The 22,273-nt window shown below is 47.2% G+C and overlaps 1 protein-coding gene across 2 annotated transcripts in view; it reads left to right on the top strand.

The window, feature by feature from the left end:
* Positions 1-22,273, top strand: part of SNX29 (sorting nexin 29) — a 1,242,095-nt gene that overhangs the window by 1,211,093 nt on the left and 8,729 nt on the right. The gene's annotated exons all lie outside the window — the stretch shown is intronic.

Here is a 22,273-nt window from a genome sequence, read left to right as displayed (position 1 = left end):
GGGATTTGGTACCGGGGACACACTACCTCCATTAATTGACTAAATCCCACTGCACTAATGGCAGATACCGGACGCATGTCTAACACCAACTTAGCTGTCAAGCCTCAGTTATCCGCTTTGCAACAAGATGATTGCTGTCATATTTCATCTTCCTCGCAAAGGACTGTTGGACAGTCAATTGCTTAGTTTAAGTAGTACAAGTGGTCATCCGACTTCCCCTTTGGGATGACGATCGACTCGCAGCAGCAGTAGGCAAACCACTCAAGGATCCTACGGAGGAATCCCGGTTAGGAGAGGACTCGTCAGTCATGCCAGTGACATGGCCTGCAGGACTACTGACGTTCCTGACTGAGGAGGAAATTGACGTTGAGGGAGTTGGTGTGTGGCTTGCAGGAGCTTTTGTACAAGAGCAAGAAGGGATTTAGTGGACTGCTCATGCTCTTACCCAAAGTTTCTGAACTTAACCAATGACTTCTGATGATGCGCTGCAGGTGACATATAAGGTAGGATGTTCCTAGGTGGTTAATGTCCTTACTCCTACTTATTACGGATTGACATAGGCAACACACGGCTTGACACCTGTTGTCCGGATTTGTGGAGAAATAATTCTACACCGAAGAGGTGGCTTTTTTGGTATTTTGCCCAGGCATGACAATGGGCTTATTCATCCCAATGACAACTGTCTCCCCGGTGCCTGATTTAAACAAACCACATCACCATCCGAATCCTTCTTGTCAACTTCCTCCTCAGCGCCAGCAACACCCATATCCTCATCCTGGTGTACTTCAACAGTGACATCTTCAATTTGAATATCAGAAACTGGACTGTGGGTGCTCTTTCCAGCACTTGCAGAGGGCATGCAAGTGGTGGAAGGAGCCACCTCTTCCCGTTCAGTGATGGGAAGGTCAGGCATTGCAACCGCCGACACACTTGGACTCTCCTTGGGGATTTGTGATACCATCTCAGAATGCACAGTTCCTTGTTGTGTTTTTGTCAGCTTAACTCTTATCATTTTCTAACGGGAGGATGAGGGCTTGCATCCTCATGTGAAGCTGCACCACTAGTCATGAACATAGGCCAGGACCTTAGCTGTTCCTTGCCACTCCATGTCGTAAATGGCATATTGGCAAGTTTACGTTTCCCCTCAGACGATTTCAATTTATTTTTCTCTGACGTCCTAGTGGATGCTGGGACTCCGTCAGGACCATGGGGAATAGCGGCTCCGCAGGAGACAGGGCACAAAATTTAAAAGTTTGACCACTAGGTGGTGTGTACTGGCTCCTCCCCCTATGACCCTCCTCCAAGCCTCAGTTAGGTTTTTGTGCCCGTCCGAGCAGGGTGCAATCTAGGTGGCTCTCCTAAAGAGCTGCTTAGAAAAAGTTTGTTAGGTTTTTTATTTTCAGTGAGTCCTGCTGGCAACAGGCTCAATGCAACGAGGGACTTAGGGGAGAAGAAGTGAACTCACCTGCGTGCAGGATGGATTTGCTTCTTAGGCTACTGGACACTAGCTCCAGAGGGACGATCACAGGTACAGCCTGGATGGGTCACCGGAGCCGCGCCGCCGACCCCCTTGCAGATGCCGAATAGAGAAGAGGTCCAGAAACCGGCGGCAGAAGACGTCTCAGTCTTCATGAGGTAGCGCACAGCACTGCAGCTGTGCGCCATTGCTCTCCGCACACTTCACACCAGCGGTCACTGAGGGTGCAGGGCGCTGGGGGGGGCGCCCTGGGCAGCAATGTAATATACCTATTCTGGCTAAAATATATCACATATAGCCCCTGGGGCTATATGGATGTATTTAACCCCTGCCAGGTTCCAAAAAAACCGGGAGAAGAAGCCAGCCGAAAAGGGGGCGGGGCCTATTCTCCTCAGCACACAGCGCCATTTTCCTGCCCAGCTCCGCTGCGAGGAAGGCTCCCAGGACTCTCCCCTGCACTGCACTACAGAATCAGGGTAAAAACAGAGAGGGGGGGCACTTATTGGCGATATTTATAATATTTGAGCTGCTATAAAGGGAACACACTTATTAAGGTTGTCCCTATATATATTTATAGCGCTTGGGTGTGTGCTGGCAAACTCTCCCTCTGTCTCCCCAAAGGGCTAGTGGGGTCCTGTCTTCTATCAGAGCATTCCCAGTGTGTCTGCTGTGTGTCGGTACGTGTGTGTCGACATGTATGAGGACGATGTTGGCGTGGAGGCGGAGCAATTGCCTGTAATGGTGATGTCACCCCCTAGGGAGTCGACACCAGAATGGATGGCTTTGTTTATGGAATTACGGGATAGTGTCAGCACGCTACAAAAGTCGGTTGACGACATGAGACAGCCGGCAAACCAGTTAGTACCTGTCCAGGCGTCTCAGACACCGTCAGGGGCTGTAAAACGCCCTTTACCTCAGTCGGTCGACACAGACCCAGACACTGACACTGAATCCAGTGTCGACGGTGAAGAAACAAACGTATTTTCCAGTAGGGCCACACGTTATATGATCACGGCAATGAAGGAGGCTTTGCATATCTCTGATACTGCAAGTACCACAAAAAGGGGTATTATGTGGGGTGTGAAAAAACTACCGATAGTTTTTCCTGAATCAGAGGAACTGAATGAAGTGTGTGATGAAGCGTGGGTTACCCCAGATAGAAAACTGCTAATTTCAAAGAAGTTATTGGCATTATACCCTTTCCCGCCAGAGGTTAGGGCGCGCTGGGAAACACCTCCTAGGGTGGATAAGGCGCTCACACGCTTATCAAAGCAAGTGGCGTTACCGTCTCCTGATACGGCCGCCCTCAAGGATCCAGCTGATAGGAGGCTGGAGAATACATTGAAAAGTATATACACACATACGGGTGTTATACTGAGACCAGCAATCGCCTCAGCCTGGATGTGCAGTGCTGGCGTGGCTTGGTCGGAGTCACTGTCTGAAAATATTGATACCCTGGATAGGGACAGTATTTTACTGACTATAGAGCAGTTAAAGGATGCATTTCTTTATATGCGAGATGCACAGAGAGATATTTGCACTCTGGCATCAAGAGTAAGTGCGATGTCCATATCTGCCAGAAGAAGTTTATGGACGCGCCAGTGGTCAGGTGATGCGGATTCCAAACGACACCTTACAAGCAGACTCAGGGGCGGTGGGGGGTCGCCTCAAACATTTCAGCGCACAGTGGGCTCACTCGCAGGTGGACCCCTGGATCCTGCAGGTAGTATCTCAGGGTTACAGGTTGGAATTCGAGAAGTCCCCTCCTCGCCGTTTCCTAAAGTCTGCTTTGCCAACGTCTCCCTCCGACAGGGCGACGGTATTGGAGGCCATTCACAAGCTGTATTCTCAGCAGGTGATAGTCAAGGTACCCCTCCTACAACAATGGAGTCACTCAGAGCAGTGATAGCGAATCTGGAAGAAGGGGATTTTATGGTGTCCTTGGACATCAAGGATGCTTACCTTCATGTTCCAATTTGTCCTTCACACCAAGGGTACATCAGGTTCGTGGTCCAAAACTGTCATTATCAGTTTCAGACGCTGCCGTTTGGATTGTCCACGGCACCCCGGGTCTTTACCAAGGTAATGGCCGAAATGATGATCCTTCTTCGAAGAGAAGGCGTCTTAATTATCCCTTACGTGGACGATCTCCTGATAAGGGCAAGATCCAGAGAACAGCTGGAGGTCGGAGTAGCACTAACCCAAGTAGTGCTCCAACAACACGGGTGGATTCTGAATTTTCCAAAATCCCAACTGATCCCGACGACACGTCTGTTGTTCCTAGGGATGATTCTGGACACTGTTCAGAAAAAGGTATTTCTTCCGGAGGAGAAAGCCAGGGAGTTATCCGATCTAGTCAGGAACCTCCTAAAACCAGGAAAAGTATCTGTGCATCAATGCACAAGAGTCCTGGGAAAAATGGTAGCTTCTTACGAAGCAATTCCATTCGGCAGATTCCATGCACGAACTTTTCAGTGGGATCTGCTGGACAAATGGTCCGGATCGCATCTGCAGATGCATCAGCGGATAAAATTGTCCACAAGGACAAGAGTGTCTCTGCTATGGTGGTTGCAGAGTGCTCATCTGTTAGATGGCCGCAGATTCGGCATACAGAACTGGGTCCTAGTGACCACGGATGCCAGCCTGAGAGGCTGGGGAGCGGTCACACAGGGAAGAAACTTCCAGGGCGTGTGGTCAAGCCTGGAGACGTCTCTTCACATAAATATACTGGAGCTAAGAGCAATCTACAATGCTCTAAGCCTGGCAAAACCTCTGCTTCAGGGTCAGCCGGTGTTGATTCAGTCGGACAACATCACGGCAGTCGCCCACGTAAACAGACAGGGCGGCACAAGAAGCAGGAGGGCAATGGCAGAAGCTGCAAGGATTCTCCGCTGGGCAGAAAATCATGTGTTAGCACTGTCAGCTGTGTTCATCCCGGGAGTGGACAACTGGGAAGCAGACTTCCTCAGCAGACACGATCTGCACCCGGGAGAGTGGGGACTTCATCCAGAAGTCTTCCACATGATTGTGGTCCATTGGGAAAGACCAATGGTGGACATGATGGCGTCCCGCCTCAACAAAAAACTGGACAGGTATTGCGCCAGGTCAAGAGACCCTCAGGCAATAGCTGTAGACGCTCTGGTAACACCATGGGTGTACCAGTCAGTGTATGTGTTTCCTCCTCTGCCTCTCATACCAAAAGTACTGAGAATTATACGGCAAAGGGGAGTAAGAACGATACTCGTGGCTCTGGATTGGCCAAGAAGAACTTGGTACCCGGAACTTCAGGAGATGCTCACGGAAGATCCGTGGCCTCTACCTCTAAGACGGGACCTGCTTCAGCAGGGACCGTGTCTATTCCAAGACTTACCGCGGCTGCGTTTGACGGCATGGCGGTTGAACGCCGAATCCTAAGGGAAAAAGGCATTCCGGAAGAGGTCATCCCTACCCTGGTAAAAGCCAGGAAGGAGGTGACTGCACAACATTATCACCGCATTTGGAGAAAATATGTTGCGTGGTGTGAGGCCAGGAAGGCCCCGACGGTGGAATTTCAACTTGGTCGATTCCTACATTTCCTGCAAACAGGATTGTCTATGGGCCTCAAATTAGGGTCCATTAAGGTTCAAATTTCGGCCCTGTCGATTTTCTTCCAGAAAGAATTGGCTTCAGTTCCTGAAGTCCAGACTTTTGTAAAAGGAGTACTACATATACAGCCCCCGGTTGTGCCCCCAGTGGCACCGTGGGATCTTAATGTAGTTTTGGATTTTCTCAAATCCCATTGGTTTGAGCCACTCAAATCGGTGGATTTGAAATATCTTACATGGAAAGTAACCATGCTACTGGCCCTGGCTTCAGCCAGGAGAGTGTCAGAATTGGCGGCTTTATCGTATAAAAGCCCATATCTGATTTTCCATTCGGACAGGGCAGAACTGCGGACGCGTCCTCACTTTCTGCCTAAGGTGGTTTCAGCGTTTCACCTGAACCAGCCTATTGTGGTGCCTGCGGCTACTAGCGATTTGGAGGATTCCAAGTTGCTGGACGTTGTCAGAGCATTGAAAATATATATTTCAAGGACGGCTGGAGTCAGAAAATCTGACTCGCTGTTTATACTGTATGCACCCAACAAGCTGGGTGCTCCTGCTTCTAAGCAGACGATTGCTCGTTGGATTTGTAGCACAATTCAACTTGCACATTCTGTGGCAGGCCTGCCACAGCCTAAATCTGTCAAGGCCCATTCCACAAGGAAGGTGGGCTCATCTTGGGCGGCTGCCCGAGGGGTCTCGGCATTACAACTCTGCCGAGCAGCTACGTGGTCAGGGGAGAACACGTTTGTAAAATTCTACAAATTTGATACCCTGGCTAAGGAGGACCTGGAGTTCTCTCATTCGGTGCTGCAGAGTCATCCGCACTCTCCCGCCCGTTTGGGAGCTTTGGTATAATCCCCATGGTCCTGACGGAGTCCCAGCATCCACTAGGACGTCAGAGAAAATAAGATTTTACTTACCGATAAATCTATTTCTCGTAGTCCGTAGTGGATGCTGGGCGCCCATCCCAAGTGCGGATTGTCTGCAATACTTGTACATAGTTATTGTTACAAAAAAATCGGGTTGTTATTGTTGTGAGCCGTCTGTTCAGAGGCTCCTACGTTTGTCATACTGTTAACTGGGTTCAGATCACAAGTTGTACGGTGTGATTGGTGTGGCTGGTATGAGTCTTACCCGGGATTCAAAATCCTTCCTTATTGTGTACGCTCGTCCGGGCACAGTATCCTAACTGAGGCTTGGAGGAGGGTCATAGGGGGAGGAGCCTGTACACACCACCTAGTGGTCAAACTTTTAAATTTTGTGCCCTGTCTCCTGCGGAGCCGCTATTCCCCATGGTCCTGACGGAGTCCCAGCATCCACTACGGACTACGAGAAATAGATTTATCGGTAAGTAAAATCTTATTTTTGGGGGTCATTTTACTGAACTTTGGCTTTTTGGATTTTCCATTCCCTCTACTATGACAGTGGGCATCGGCCCTGGCAGATGGCGTTGATGGCATTTGATCGTCTATGTCATAGGTTCTCAAACTCGGTCACACAGTGCATGTTTTGCAGGTCTCCTCACAGAATCACAAGTCAAATAATTAGCTCCACCTGTGGACCATTTACAATGTGTCAGTGAGTAATAAATACACCTGTGCACCTACTGAGTTACCTGCAAAACATGCGCTGTATGGGGTCCTGAGGACCGAGTTTGAGAACCTGTGGTCTATGTCATCACTAGTGGCAGCAGCTTCAGCACTAGGAGGAAGTGGTTCTTGATCTTTCCCAATTTTATTCACCACATTTTTCTCCATTATTTTTCTGAAGTTATATAACAATATGCAGCACAGGAGAGCGTACCCCTACACCACACAGGGCAAAACCTGTAAAAATTATTTGGATTAAATATTAATAACCTCTTTATTTGGAGTAAATAATATACAGCACATGACGGTACCCCATGACTTATACGGCAGTAACCCTGGACTTATACGGCAGTACCCTTGGACTTATGCGGCAGTACCCCTGGACCTATACGGCAGCACCACTAGACTGGACTTATACAGCAGTATCACTGGACTGGACTTATACAGCAGTACCCCTGGACTTATACGGCAGTACCCCTGGACTTATACGGCAGCACCACCGGACTGAACTTATACAGCAGCACCACCGGACTGGACTTATATGGCAGTACCACTGGACTGGACTTATATGGCAGCACCACTGGACTGGATTTATACAGCAGCACCACTGGACAGGACTTATACAGCAGCACCACTGGACTGGACTTATACAGCAGCACCGCTGGACGTTTATTGCCGTACTCCTGGACTTATATGGCAGTACTCCTGGACTTATATGGCAGTACCCATGGACTTATATGGCAGCACTACTGGACTGGACTTATATGGCAGTATCTCTGGACTTATACGGCCGAACCCTTGGACTTATACGGCAGTACCCCTGGACTTATATTGCAGTACTGCTGGACTTATACTGTAGAACCCCTGGACTTATATGGCAGCACCACAGGACTGTACTTACACAGCAGCACCAGTGGACTGGACTTATACGGCAGTACACCTGGACTATACGGCAGCACCACTGGACTGGACTTATACGGCAGCACCACTAGACTGGACTTATACTGCAGCACCACTGGACTTATGGCAGCACAGGACACCACCACTGGACTGAGGCAGTAGAAGACAGCACCACTGGACTGTACTTATACAGCAGCACTGGACTTATGGCAGCATAGGACACCACCACTGTGACTGGACTCATGCAGCACAAGACAGCACTGGAATGATACAAAAGAGCAAGTCGCCACCCCATACGCCACGCCACTTTCCCACACAGACACTGAGGAGACACGTCCTCTCGCTACACTCTCCAGGACTGGAGTGATAATGGTGGCGACGCGCGGCTCCTTATATGGAATACAAAACCTGTGAGAATCCAACAGTGAGATGATGACGTTTTGCCTCATTCTGGTTTCCGAGTCTGGAGGGAAAACCCGAGCCGGGCTCGGATCCAGGCTTGGGACGTGATGTTCGGGGGGTTTGGTTCTCAGGGAACCAAACCCGCTCATCCCTAATTGTAACCCTCATTATCCCCCTACACAGGACTGGGACTGCAACCCTCACTATCCTCCTACACAGGACTAATCATAACCCTCATTATACCCCTACACAGGACTGGGACTGATAGTAACCCTCATTATCCTCCTGCACAGCACTAATTATAACCCTCATTATCCCCCTACACAGGACTGGGACTGATAGTAGCCCTCATTATCCTCCTGCACAGCACTAATTATAACCCTCATTATCCCCCTACACAGGACTGGGACTGATAGTAACCCTCATTATCCTCCTGCACAGCACTAATTATAACCCTCATTATCCTCCTACACAGAACTGATCATAAGCCTCCTTGTCCTCCTACACAGGGCTGATAGTAACCCTCATTATCCTTCAGCATAGGAACGATTAGAATCCTCATCCTCATATACAGCACTGACAATAACCCCCATCCTCATATACAGCACTGACAATAACCCCCATCCTCATATACAGCACTGACAATAACTCCCATCCTCATATACAGCACTGACAATAACCCCCATCCTCATATACAGCACTGACAATAACTCCCATCCTCCTATACAGCACTGACAATAACCCCCATCCTCCTATACAGCACTGACAATAACCCCCATCCTCCTATACAGCACTGACAATAACTCCCATCCTCCTATACAGCACTGACAATAACCCCCATCCTCCTATACAGCACTGACAATAACCCCCATCCTCCTATACAGCACTGACAATAACCCCCATCCTCCTATACAGCACTGACAATAACCCCCATCCTCCTATACAGCACTGACAATAACCCCCATCCTCCTATACAGCACTGACAATAACTCCCATCCTCCTATACAGCACTGACAATAACCCCCATCCTCCTATACAGCACTGACAATAACCCCCATCCTCCTATACAGCACTGACAATAACCCCCATCCTCCTATACAGCACTGACAATAACCCCCATCCTCCTATACAGCACTGACAATAACCCCCATCCTCCTATACAGCACTGACAATAACCCCCATCCTCCTATACAGCACTGACAATAACCCCCATCCTCCTATACAGCACTGACAATAACCCCCATCCTCCTATACAGCACTGACAATAACCCCCATCCTCATATACAGCACTGACAATAACCCCCATCCTTCTATACAGCACTGACAATAACTCCCATCCTCCTATACAGCACTGACAATAACCCCCATCCTCATATACAGCACTGACAATAACCCCCATCCTCCTATACAGCACTGACAATAACCCCCATCCTCCTATACAGCACTGACAATAACCCCCATCCTCCTATACAGCACTGACAATAACCCCCATCCTCCTATACAGCACTGACAATAACCCCCATCCTCCTATACAGCACTGACAATAACCCCCATCCTCCTATACAGCACTGACAATAACCCCCATCCTCATATACAGCACTGACAATAACCCCCATCCTTCTATACAGCACTGACAATAACTCCCATCCTCCTATACAGCACTGACAATAACCCCCATCCTCATATACAGCACTGACAATAACCCCCATCCTCCTATACAGCACTGACAATAACCCCCATCCTCCTATACAGCACTGACAATAACCCCCATCCTCCTATACAGCACTGACAATAACCCCCATCCTCCTATACAGCACTGACAATAACCCCCATCCTCCTATACAGCACTGACAATAACCCCCATCCTCCTATACAGCACTGACAATAACTCCCATCCTCCTATACAGCACTGACAATAACTCCCATCCTCCTATACAGCACTGACAATAACCCCCATCCTCCTATACAGCACTGACAATAACCCCCATCCTCCTATACAGCACTGACAATAACCCCCATCCTCCTATACAGCACTGACAATAACCCTCATTATCTTCCCACACAGTACTGATCATAACCCTTATCCTCATATACAGGATTTATAATCCTCCTTGTCTTCCTAGACAGAACTGATTGTAACCCTCTTTATCCTCATACACAAGACTAATAATAACCCTTATTATCCTCATGTACAGCCCTTATCATAAACCTCATCCTTTATTTATTCCCCCAAAGAGTATATAATCCACCAACGTTGCTTATGTTATCTGATACAAGTGAGCAGTCGCTGTTAGATCAACATTATTATTGATGCTACTACAGTATCATTCAGCCTATTCCATAGGATTAATAACACTGTGAAGAAAAAACTTCATACACTCATATAACTATTACCGTCTCAAAATTTCCTTCTTCACATGAGAATGCTAAGAGATTGTTCTTAATGTATTTAAAAACACATTCTATGTAGATAAAAATATATATAACTGCCCTTTACAGGCAAGTAATTTAAAAGCCAAATTTTACAATTTAAATATATTTCTTGGGTGAACGATATAATTATGTATTTCATACAAAAGCACTGGAAAATCCCATCCCGTCATACTGTATAATTGAATCTGATGATTCATTGAACATGCCAGCGATGTAGCATTTCTGCATTATTGTGCAAACTAGGCCTGTGGAAAAACAGCAAAGTGAAAACAGGGCTAAATATCAATCTGACGGCAAATAGTGACCAAAGAGGATGCATTACTCATACTTGCTGAGTTGTTGGCTGGCAGCCCGGCCGGCGGAGTTAGGGGGAACATGCTGCGATTGCATCGTCGTTACCCCACCACATGCTATACAATGGCCATGAGGATGCGATTCAACACAAATACAGTGATTAAGTGGCCCCGAACCGCTCACTAATCTAAAGTGGCAGTGGATGGCCTTCTGGAGACTTGCCTACTTTTCTGGGCGTCCAGGAGAGATTCATGAGTGTCCCAAAGGTTTTGGGTGAATTGGTAAGTATGGCCTTACTCCTCAACACAATTCTTATAACAGAGAGCTGAAGAACAGAAAAAGAAGAAAACCCAACACTAAACTGCTAACTCTCCAATGCAGCCATTCCATCTGGGAAATATATGTAATGAGATTTTTCACTGTGAGTGCACCCTGAAGTCTGTGGTACAGAGTGCACTGCATCCAATCTCCCGCATTGCTGCTTGCAGAATCCCAACTGTCATATACTTTACTGGGATGCATTCCACAACACTGCTTCATGATGGAGATAGTAACACCTCACTTTATCATCCTGTGTGTCACATCTGCAGTATTGCGGCCATCGAGCATGTGCGTCTGCCATTTTTATGGTCAGTGGAGGTAACAGGGAGCCTTGCCTACCCAATTGGGAGTTGGAAAGATCTCCCGATAATTCTGGATTTTTCCTGGAATTCTGGAACGATAGGGAACTATGGAACATACAAGACACAACCAAGTACTGTGCATTGGCACAGTAGGACACGCATGGGTTCTGTCTCATACTGGCTCCTACAGAGAAATACACTGCAACCATCCTACAGTATACACCAATTGCAGATATATTATACGAAAGCAACCCAAGTTAGAGGTGCAGCAAACAAGACTTATAGTTTCACGTCACTGCGTCCTTTACCACCATTACTCAATGCCAAGATTCATATTATTGGGCTACAGGTGCAGGGCCACAATGGTGCGATTCACTGCATATCACATAATAAAGCCACTGGACCACCCATTTAATTGGTCAAGTGGGTAAATCTGGCTGGTCTAATCTTTCATGGGTCCGAGAAAGCTATCTGGACATTCAGATAGGTTAGGCAATTATGAAACACACATGCATGAAGACATCTATGAGCCATGCAATCTCTTTATTTGATAAATAGGTGACACATTAACTAGCAACCACCATATATACTGATCCACATATACTCTCTTTCATGGGGACTCCTGAATCTTTATTTGTGCTGCCATTTTGAATTCACTGATGTCCATTGAATGCAGCTGAAAAGGGAAGGCAGCCCCTGTGTTAGGGCCTTCTTATTGTTTTGTTATGGCTTCTATATATTTGCTGCAGTTACTAGTACATATACCTGCACCTGCAAATATAATTTTTTGTAGATGGAGGTTGTATTAAAGATAATATTATGATCATGGACACAACATTGGAACACTTTACAACTAGTGATTGGTCAAGTTGTGCTGCCAGGGGTCAACCTTAGTTTAATGTGTCCACAATGTGATTGCAGATGCATCGTGAGGCGGCGCAACACATGCTGAGTGGCATTCAGCATGTGAGGAGGTGGAAGCAGATCTTGCTGCGTATATCTCTTAATAAGGTCCAGTGGCCTCTCTCCATTATGGCCGTGCCTCTTTTCTTACTCACACATTATATTGTTTACATTTTTTTATTTTATTTTGATCAATGTACTCACAACTGAAACATGAAACACTGTGGGGTAAATTTACTAAAGGTTCTAAAAATGGAAAGTGGTCATGTTGCCCATAGCAAGCAATCAGAATCTGTCTATCATTTGCTAGGATACAATAGAGAAATGATAGACAGAATCTGATAGGTTGCTATAGGCAACATCACCACTTTTCATTTTTAGAACCTTTAGTAAATTTACCCCTGTGTGTGCAGGTGGATGTACTCCAATGTATAGTTCTCACTGTCATCATGGCAACTTGTTTCATTCCTGTTTGCAGCTGTGCTGATTTTGGGCCTAATTCAGGTTAGATCGCAGTGTGTGATCCAACTGCAAATATTGAGAAAAAGATACGGGCGCATGCGCAGCGCCCGTCCTGCGCATGTGCCCACATTTTCTGCAAGGGGCAGCAGAAAATGCGTTTGCCTTTGCCTGCCAATCAGGCAGATGCGGTCGCAGGGCGGGTGTGGGGTGGGGCGGGCAACGCTCCGTTTCCAGGGAGGAGACGGAGCGTTGTGGAGGCGGACAAACGGGGGCAGTGCAGTGCGAACGGGGGCGTGTGGGGGGCGTGATCAGGGCGGCTGCGTGACCACACGCAGCAGCCACGATCGAGAACACGGCAGAGGGAGTCCTGTGGGCGCCAGCAGGAACCATCCTTAGTTTCTGCGAACGAACAGAAATTCTGATGCGTTCACAATTTCTGCTTGTTGAACGGGGGGAGGCGCCGGTCAGCATGCTGGGTGTCCTTGCCCAGCGATGGGCGGCTCCCAGCATGCGATCCAAAGGATTGCAAATTCTGCTAATTAGCAGAATTTGCAATCCTTACTGAATCAGGCCCTTTAGCATAGTAAACCTTGTTACTGTAAAATGAGAAATTAATTTTGGATACATGCACATGAATGATAAATCATGTGCCCTCATTTACTCCCCCTTTAGTGAATGGGCTGCCTGAACGTGTAGCTGGTAACAAGTATTTAGAGGTGTATTACTGTACGTATATGGAAAATGCTGCCAGAACTATAGCCTTAGGTTTAAAATCCTCCTCTCTGGCCATTTCCATTCAAGCATAGAGCATAGCATGTACACCCCTCACTAGCTCACAGCTACTGATGTGAAAAGACATTGCTATACACATACCCGCATGTGGACAGGAGTGACTCCCAATCAGCATGACATGTATCATTGTTTGCTTACTGCATTCATGGAATAGGGTTTTCCAGCTGTCGCATACAGAAACTTGGATGAGAATGCAAGATAAATATGTGCTGTGTATACTGGACATTTGTAGCAATAAAAAATATGTTTATGTAGTTTAGTATAATTTAATGTGTTCATACTGCCATACTATAATGCTTCCCTTTACCTAGCAAGCAGTAGTAATTTGATCATAAGTGTTATGAACCAAGAAAATCTGAGGTAAGAGGAAACATTGGGCCTAATTCAGACCTAATCGCAACAGCAAACCTTTTCTCTAATGGGCAAAACCATGTGCACTGCAGGTGGGGCAGATATAGCATGTGCAGGGAGAGTTAGATTTGGGTGAGGTGTGTTCAAACTGAAATGTAAATTGCAGTGTAAAAATAAAGCAGCCAGTATTTACCCTGCACAGAAACAGTAGAACCCTCCCAAATCTAACTCTCTCTGCACATGTTACATCTGCCCCACCTGCAGTGCACATGGTTTTGCCCATCAGAGAAAGATTTTGCTTTTGCGATCAGGTCTGAATTAGACCCATTAGGTAATAACAAATGAAAATACTGTATACTAAATTACAGAAACATTTTATTTATTGTTGTGTATTCTGTAATAAAATATATTATAGTCTCTTTCTTTCCATTATAGATTTCTGTATCCTGGCCTCAAATATTGTGAGTCAGAATTTAGAATATTTAGTAAATTTTTTGAATGTATGAACCAGAACACGTGTTTATTATAGTGCGAAAACTGACATATAAGAACATTTGATGAGGTAGGGTGCTGACTGTCCTGAGATGGGTATGGGTCGTTGGATTGACACAACTTAGTTCGACAGTCATTAGGTTGATCATGGAAGGTCGATCATGCATTGGGTCGACATGGTCATTAGGTCGACATGAGGTTTTGACTGTTTTTGGTGTCGTTTTCTCCATAAAGTGACGGGGAACCCAAATTAGTGCACCATGTCCCAGCACATGGCTCGCTTCGCTCGCCATGCTTCGGGCAAGGTGCCTCGCTCCACTGCCACTTCGCTCGGCACAGATTACTTTTCCAATCGTAGTCCACATGGTTCGTTAAGTATGAAAAAATACAAAAAAATGAAGGAAAAAATGTGAAAAACTCATGTCGACCTTTTGACCTGTCGACTTAGTACATGGCGACCTAATGCATGTCGACCTAATGGCATTGTCGACCTAATGAGTGTCGCCCTAAGTTGTGTCGACCTAACGACCGTAACCCCCTGTGATTATGCAGACCATACATCAACCTGATTCCCCCGTTCTGCTAATGCTACATGGTGGACATCGAGAATCGTCAATCCCTCAGGAAATCAGCAAGTTAAAAATTCACCAAACTCAATTTTTTTTTTGTTAGAATCGGCAAATCAAGGATTTCCAACATATTGGATTTCCCCGATCCCCTGACGTAGGCATTGGGAGACCAGAGAATTGCCACGATACTCCCATAATGTATGGGCCCCATAAGTCCAAGCCTTCCATTAGCAGTAAATGTGCACAAGGGCATACTTGACTACTTTCCCTGAATTGCCGCACGTTCTCTCGGACTTCCAGGAGAGTAGGCAATCCTCCAATATACCGGCCACTTTACTGCAGTGGCTGTGATACCACAATTTGCTATAAATTGCCTCACCCCGCCCCCTGTTGTGTATATGATGGGAGTCCAGTTGCCATGTCCCACATAACATACTAATTTCCTCCTCTCTCTCTTCCTCTCTCTCTCTCCCATAGGCCAACATGAGAAAGAGGTACGTATGCTTAAGGGACACTCCTACCATCTATACATCAGTTTGGTTTGATAATGTAACATGTTTGTCATGTAAAAGCAAGAAAAAAAAATCTTATAGCAACATCTAGCCAATGCACATGTTTTGGAGGAAATGTGTACTTATTTGTGGAGTGGAGGGTTTCAATACCACACGTGGCCATGACATGGTATTGTGTGAATTATTAGGTCAACCCCATGTGGTCGACATGTGGATTATTAGGTCAACCCCATGTGGTTGACATGCAACAGGTCGACAGGGTCAGTAGGTCCACATGTAAAAATTAGACAGTACAAAATGTCGATAGGGTGAAAAGGTCGACATGGAAATGCACTTTGCACAGATTTCTATTCCCAATGGTAGTCCATGTGGATGGTAAATTATGAAAAATTTGTCAAAGCCGCCGCTGGTGAAACGTGCTCGTTAGAGGGATAGGCAACCTGACCACAGAAGGGACCCTGTTTATGGTTTAAGAGCGTCCCTATCTACCCACACTTACAGGAATCACCTCATGCCCTGTCATGTTAAGGTATCATTCTGTTTCCTTTCTCAATGCTCTCTCATCCGTTAATAACTTAAGGACTTGGACGGTCATATATTACTGACAGCAGAAGCACTTTTAGAACTCTCTCGTTAATCATTCAGTGTCTTTGATATGATGATTAAAAGCAGAAGTACTGTGTAACCCTCTAGGACCACTATCATTCTACCTTTTTTTAGCGTGGTTAATATGCACCACAAATTTGGATGCTTATACTGTATGCTTATTAACCACTTGCCTAACATGGTCGCATCAGATGCAACCATGCCTGCAAGTGCTCTATCTGACCTGGTCGCACATGATGTAACCAGTCAGAGAGTGTTAGCAGAGGCAGAGAAGGGCAACTTCCCTCCGCTGCTGCTGTCAGAGGGACCGGAATGTCCCTCTGCCTCCCTGCACTCTCCCCCTGTGTCTGCCGTGCTGCCGATCATTGCTGATTGGTCAGCACGGCGGGACACCCCCCCCCCCCCTCCAGTGGTGTAAATTAACCCTCCCAAGCCACCCCCAGACCCCACCTGTATACCTGGAGGCTGTCCCGGCTTTCAAAATAAAAGCCGCGATTGTCGCGATGTTCCCGATCGATGTTTCAATGTTAAAAAAATTTGTCAAAAAAATGTTTTTTTCTTTTTTTAACTAAAATCATTTGGGATAGGGTTAAATTCATGTTCTTCACCTAATTCACTCATAAAACCTCCCGACAATTTTGGAGCGGTTTTTGGCAAAATAAATCATCAGTTAAGTGGTTAAGACAAATACCATTTACCTTGGGTTTACTATGGAGTAATGATTCCATAATTTAATTAAGACTACTGAACCATCAGTATATATGCCATGCAAACACTCATAATAGTCGACAGTGTGGTTTCGTGGGTCGACTCTTTCAAATTCCTAGGGTCTAAAATTTCCCGAGATCTCAAATGGGGACCCAACATAAGCACTGTCGTAAAGAAGGCCCAGCAGCGGATGTTCTTTCTGAGGCAAATCGGGAAACTCAACATCCCGCAGAAGCTGCTGCTCATCTTCTACACAGCGATCGTAGAATCGGTCCTATGTTCTTCAATCACAGTCTGGTATGGAGCTGCCAATGAGAGTGACAGACGGAGACTGCAAAGGGTGGTGAGGACAGCTGAAAACATTGTTGGGGCTGACCTCCCTCCCATCCAGGAATTATACCAGTCAAGGGTCAGGAAGCGAGCGGACAAAATCGTGGCAGATATGCAGCACCCACGTCACAAACTGTTTGAACCGCTTCCATCAGGCAGACGCTACAGGTCCATTCCCGCGAAGTCGACCAGATCCATTAAAAGCTTCTTCCCACTAGCTGTCCAACAGCTGAACAATATATAAAAAGTCTTACATGTCTAATATGTCTAATATGTCAAGTCTATCGTACAGTTGCAATGCGCAGTATAAACTCATACGTGTAATGTATGCTACGTTTTTCCCCCTTATGTTGCTGCTTGGCGATGCATTGCACTACAAAAAATTCCTAGTGTACGTGAGTACACCTGGCCAATAAAGCTGATTCTGATATCTTCTCTCGCTTACGTGAGCACCCAGCGGTGCTGAGAGTGGGGAGGAGCGGGTACTACCAGGGCACAGGCCTATTGGAGGGACACAGGGCTACCGCACCAACCCCCTTTACCGTTGCAGAAAGCCGGGCAAGCAGAGAAAGAACTAACTGTCACTGCAGCAGCCTCTCTCCTCAGCCCAGCACATACTGCTTAGTGTTTTGTGCTGAGCTGGGGAGAGAGGCAGTTGCAGTGACAGCCTGTCCTCTCTCTCCCTGCGTGGGGTTCGATCACACCCGCCTTCCGCCGGATTAGACACCGGCGCCCCCCTGTGCAGCGCGTGGAGTCACTTCGAGGCCGCACAAACTGCTTAGTTTTTTATTTTTTAAAGGAAGGGGTCTGGCCACACGCCCCGTTGGCCACACCCCCTCCGTTTACAGGGGCCCAGCAGGTCAGTGCCCCTGTGTGTGTGTGTGTGTGTGTGTGTATCACATATAGGCTCTCTCGCTGGGGTTTCAATATCTAGGGATAAAACCCCCAAAAGTAGAAACCTGACACACGCTATTTACTGTATATCGACTTCTTTCCCACATTCTTTCCTTTTATGATACCATACAGACATGCTTACTATTATTCTGCTGTGATACACTGGAATTATATCTAAATCAAGAAATGTAAAGAAAGTACACAAGGCGACAGAGTACATACATTTTATTGAGATACTGTATCTGTTATTCCACAATGCAGAGACAATTATAACTGTGGAGCTCATTAATACAAGTGTTGTACTTTGTTGGCTACAGTGTATCAGGACACAGATACCTTATTTCAATTATCAGTATAAATAACAGTGTTTATGATTATTCATTTAAATTGAAACCTCTGGTCTTTTTATATTTTGTATACTTTTTGGAAGTTGTCACATAATATCTTCTGAATAAGGCAGCAATTGCATCCACTCAGGCTAATTCTCACTCAGTCAGGTACTTATAGTGGAGAGATATTTATATATGCATATATATATATATATATTGTTTATGAAATGTTGGGTAACCTCTCCCCCTCAGACTCCCCACCTCTCTACAAAACTTCAAACGGGCTCTCAAGACCCACTTCTTCACCAAACCCAGCCAAATCTCATCCTAACCCTCTGTTCCACACTCTATGTATCCCATCTGTGTCACCCCTGTCTGTCTGCCCCTCCCCTTTAGAATGTAAGCTCTCACGAGTAGGGCCCTCTTCCCTCATGTGCTTATCCTTTGTCTTACTTTAATAGTCCTCAACTGCACCAAATCCAGCAGTCTTCTGCCACCTGATACTTATTCCAGTGTCATCTACTGATGTAGCTATGTTTATTTATCCTGTACTTGTCCTATATTGTCTTCAACTGTAAGTTGCTGTTTTCCTGTTTTGATTATTTGTTTATGTACTCTGTAATTGGGCGCTGCGGAACCCTTGTGGCGCCATATAAATAAAGGATAATAATAATAATAATAATGATAACCATATGCTTTCTAATTACTCGTGTACTGTCAGTACTGTACTGGATATTTATCCAATATTGAATTTAATTCAAATTTAAATTACATGTTTTTTGTGTGTGTATTGGTTTCCTTCAAGTCCATTTATAAAAGTTAATTTTAAAATTTACATTTAAGAGTGCCCCAGAAACAAGAGTTCTCTTTTCTCTCACTTTTCCTTCTTCTAGCAGAATCTAGCCAATGCACATGTTTTGGAGGAAATATGTAAATTTTTGGGAAGTGGAGAGTTTCAATGCCCCACTGAATGATTACTTGTGTGGCCATGCAAGGCCGACATCAGGGTGGACTGGCCGGACTCAAGTCCTGGGCCCAGACCGCGAGGAAGCCCACTTGACAGCAGAGTGGATTGGAGTGGCATCACTGGCCTGCCATAGAGGGACAGCAGCATTTTGAATTTTGAGCCAGACGTGAGCCAATCTCGAGCTCGCGGACCGGCAGCTCTTGATTGGCTGCTAGTCCGCGAGCTCTGACTGGCTCACGGCCAGCTCCAAATTTGAAATACTGTTGACGCTGTCTCTTTATGGGTGCCCGCTCCAGACTTCTTCCCTGTGCTGCTGCTGCTGTCTCGGTCAGCTGTGGCCATGCCAAAGGGTGCTCCATGATGTCTTGCGGCCTTCTCTTGGGGCTGGCAACCAGCGCTGAGAGCGGTAAGTTGCGGAGGCTGCAGGGGGAGAAAAAGGTAAGGGTGGGGTCCCTGCTTATTTTGGCAGTCCCCAGAGGCGTATCTAGGGTAGGGCGAGTGGGGCAGGCCCAGGAGAGGGGGGCGCCGCCGGCGACCAGGGCATCATGCCCCACTCGCCCCCGTCAACCCTAAATGTGAGGGGAGGAGAGCGCAGCGTCTCTCCCTCCCCTCACCGCCGCTGCCAGCACTAGCAGCGCTGCCAGCAGCGCTGCTGTGTCCGGTCTCCGGCGCTAGCCAATCAGAGCTTGCGGACTGGCTCCTGATTGGCTGCCGGTCCGCGAGCTCTGATTGGCTAGCGAACCGGCGCCAGACAGCCGCCGGAGACCTGGAGCGGTGAGGGGAAGGAGAGGCGCTGTGCTGCGCTCTCCTCCCCTCACATAGAGCAAGCGGTGAGTGACGGGGGGGCGGGGGTGGCGGCGGGCTTAGCGGCACAGTGGGGCATGTATCTGGCACCAAATGGGGCATATGTAACTGGCACTGAGTGGGGCCTGGCACTGTGGGCCATGTAACTGGCACTGTGGGGGATGTAACTGGCACTGTGGGGCAATGTAACTGGCACTGTGGGGCATGTAACTGGCACTGTGGGGCAATGTAACTGGCACTGTGGGGCAATGTAACTGGCACTGTGGGGCAATGTAACTGGCACTGTGGGGCATGTATCTGGCACTGTGGGGCATTGTATCCGGCACTGTGGGGCAATGTAACTGGCACTGTGGGGCAATGTAACTGGCACTGTGGGGCATGTATCTGGCACTGTGGGGCATTGTATCTGGCACTGTGGGGCAATGTATCTGGCACTGTGGAGCATGTATCTGGCACTGTGGGGCATTGTATCTGGCACTGTGGGGCAATGTAACTGGCACTATGGGGCATGTATCCGGCACTGTGGGGCATTGTATCTGGCACTGGGGGGCATTGTATCTGGCACTGTGGGGCAATGTAACTGGCACTGTGGGGCATTGTATCTGGCACTGTGGGGCATTGTATCTGACACTGGGGCATTGTATCTGGCACTGTGGGGCAATGTAACTGGCACTGTGGGGCATGTATCCGGCACTGTGGGGCATTGTATCTGGCACTGGGGGGCAATGTAACTGGCACTGTGGGGCATTGTATCTGGCACTGTGGGGCATTGTATCTGGCACTGTGGGGCATTGTATCTGGCAATGTAACTGGCACTGTGGGGCATTGTATCTGGCACTGTGGGCCATTTTCAGTGGCCACACCCCTTCTGGAGTGTGGCCACGCCCATTTCCCGCCGCACGCACTGTGGGGCAATGTAACTGGCACTATGGGGCATGTATCCGGCACTGGGGGGCATTGTATCTGGCACTGTGGGGCAATGTAACTGGCACTGTGGGGCAATGTAACTGGCACTGTGGGGCATTGTATCTGACACTGTGGGGCATTGTATCTGGCACTGTGGGGCAATGTAACTGGCACTGTGGGGCATGTATCCGGCACTGTGGGGCATTGTATCTGGCACTGGGGGGCAATGTAAATGGCACTGTGGGGCATTGTATCTGGCACTGTGGGGCAATGTAACTGGCACTGTGGGGCATTGTATCTGGCACTGTGGGGCAATGTAACTGGCACTGTGGGGCATTGTATCTGGCACTGTGGGGCAATGTAACTGGCACTGTGGGCCATTTTTAGTGGCCACACCCCTTCTGGAGCTTGGCCACACCCCTTCTGGAGCGTGGTCACACCCATTCTGGTGTGTGACCACGCCCATTTTTCAGCCGCACGCACATACTTCTTTTGCTATGGTTTTTTTTTTTGGGGGGGGGCGCCATTTTACATTTTGCCCTGGGCTCCAAAAACCCTAGTTATGCCTCTGGCAGTCCCAGGCCCCACAATTTCTGATGGCAGCCCTGTGGCCATGGCATGGAAATGGGTGGGGATCATTGGGTCGACCTCATATGCTCGACATGCAACAGGTCGACAGGATCAATAGTCCCGCATATAAAAGGCAGACAGTACAAAAGGTCGAGAGGGTAAAAAGGTTGACATGGAAATGCGCTTGGCACAGGTTACAATCCCATTCATAGTCCATGCGGATGGTAAATAATTAAAAAGTTGAAAAAAGTGCCGACCATATGTGTGTCGGCCATTGTCATATCGACTGTTTGAACATGTTGACATTTTTTTACCTGTCGCCCTTAAGCACTGTTGACCTTTTACATGTCGACCTTTTGTATCTGTCGACCTAATGCATGTGGACCATATGGGGTGGACATATTGACTGTCGACCTAACATCCTGATCCCCATGAAATCATGGTCACCCATACAACTGCCTCCCCATCTGATTTGCCTAGAAATGACATTAGTATTTGTTTTTATTGTAATATATTCTGTATTAATCTTCCTCAATGATATTGTATTATTTCTTTCTATAATTGAAATAAATACATTTATGAGATGAATCTCTCCATCTTTCACTGTGGGTTTCCATAATGCTAAACCAATAATTCTAATTAAGAAATTAGCAACTAGAATTAGCAACTTCCCACACTGATCTCAGACGCTTTCCACATTGTTAAAAAACTGCCGTAAAAATTGGTCATGCACCAGTCATAGTCTCATACTGCAGCCTATCTATACAGTGCCGAGT

The sequence above is a fragment of the Pseudophryne corroboree genome, chromosome 7, assembly GCF_028390025.1.
Source record: "Pseudophryne corroboree isolate aPseCor3 chromosome 7, aPseCor3.hap2, whole genome shotgun sequence".
NCBI classification, from domain to species: domain Eukaryota; kingdom Metazoa; phylum Chordata; class Amphibia; order Anura; family Myobatrachidae; genus Pseudophryne; species Pseudophryne corroboree.
This window is presented reverse-complemented; position numbering and strand designations above follow the sequence as displayed.